A 1375-nucleotide genomic window follows, 5' to 3' on the forward strand; every position below is an offset into this window, starting at 1 on the left:
GTGTCTCATTTACCACGGTATTGACACCATGATATAGAAATATGCAAGTCCTTGAATAAATGGAGGACAAAGGAGCTCCTGAGGGCATTTCAGAGTTCTGAAATGGTGGCAGTGTGGACAGCATTTGTTTTACTTGTCAATGCTTGTCTTTGTGCTATTGAATCTTCTAACTTGTTACCAAGCTTTAAATAAATAAGGAGTACAACATGTCAATGTATCAACTCAGTAAAATAATTTTTCTGTGTTATTTTAATTGAACATACTGAGTTATGGGTTTCCAAAAAAGAAATCTTTTATATGATGGGTAGAGAAGGAAAAAAGTTTGCACTGTCTAAAAATTTATGCATTTATTGACAAAATTGTCTCACTACAAGCTCAATATTGTACCTGTCAAAAATATTCACAGGAAAACCCGAAGAACTGGTTACAGGCTAGAAGTTTGTAAGTACTTTCTTTGTTGTATCTCCAGACAAACATTTTATCATTGAATAATTCAATTTATGGATCACCACACTTTGTCAATAAATTAGTTTTTGAATAGTAGCTATAAAGCCTCTAAACAGATGAAGGATATGCTGTTCCAGCTGAAGTATACCTAAGCACACAGTTGAGCCTGCCTGAGGAAAGAGTTATTAACTACTATCCTAGTCTTAATTTTAGTTAAGTTCAAAACCATGAATATACAGGCTGCTTTGCATGACTTCACAGAATACAGGGCCATTAATACCAGTTTACCCAGCAGCCTGAATGTGATTGTTACTCAGTGATACTGCATTGCTGTTACTGCAGCTTCTGAATAATTTCTGCACTAACCAAAGAACAGCTTTGGCTTAGAAGGAACCTCTTGCCAAAGACAGAGGATAGGGAAGAACCCGTCTCTGGGTGGGCTTGAACCACCAACCTTTCGGTTAACAGCCGAACGCGCTAACCAATTGCGCCACAGAGACTCGCTAGCACAAAACAGATGAAGATGAGATATCTAAGGCTAGTTTATATAGTAGAAATATGGTCTAAACCACAGATGAAAATTATCTTCTTTATTTGCATCCAACCACATGCTTTGTGCTGGGCTCTAAGCAAGCCTAGGCAAAGGAGTCCTTGAAGATGCAGAGCCCAAAGCCCAGCTCACCAAGGCAATCAGCTCTGGTGCTGGCATGATCTGCAGCAGAGCGCTCTAGTGAGGTGCACACGTGGGTTTCCCGGACCAAGGGAACCTCAGGGGGAGACGAAAGACCAGCCAGGAGACTGCAGCTCACAGGACAGCAGGTGACAAGAGCTAGGCGGGGCCAGGAGCCATGATGGCCAAGACCCCAGACATGCTCTGGGGAGCGTGAGCAACCAGGAGCGCTGCAGACAGGGTGGGAAAACAATGAGT

At 42.0% G+C, this 1375-nt stretch overlaps 1 non-coding gene across 1 annotated transcript; it reads right to left on the reverse strand.

Annotated features, from left to right (window-relative positions):
- Positions 1 to 873: 873 nt before the first annotated feature.
- Positions 874 to 947, reverse strand: TRNAN-GUU (transfer RNA asparagine (anticodon GUU)). Its single transcript has one exon. It is a non-coding gene; the product is annotated as a tRNA-Asn (tRNA).
- Between the last annotated feature and the right edge of the window lie 428 nt (positions 948 to 1375).

Source organism: Phalacrocorax carbo, chromosome 1 (assembly GCF_963921805.1).
Source record: "Phalacrocorax carbo chromosome 1, bPhaCar2.1, whole genome shotgun sequence".
Taxonomy (NCBI): Eukaryota; Metazoa; Chordata; class Aves; order Suliformes; family Phalacrocoracidae; genus Phalacrocorax; species Phalacrocorax carbo.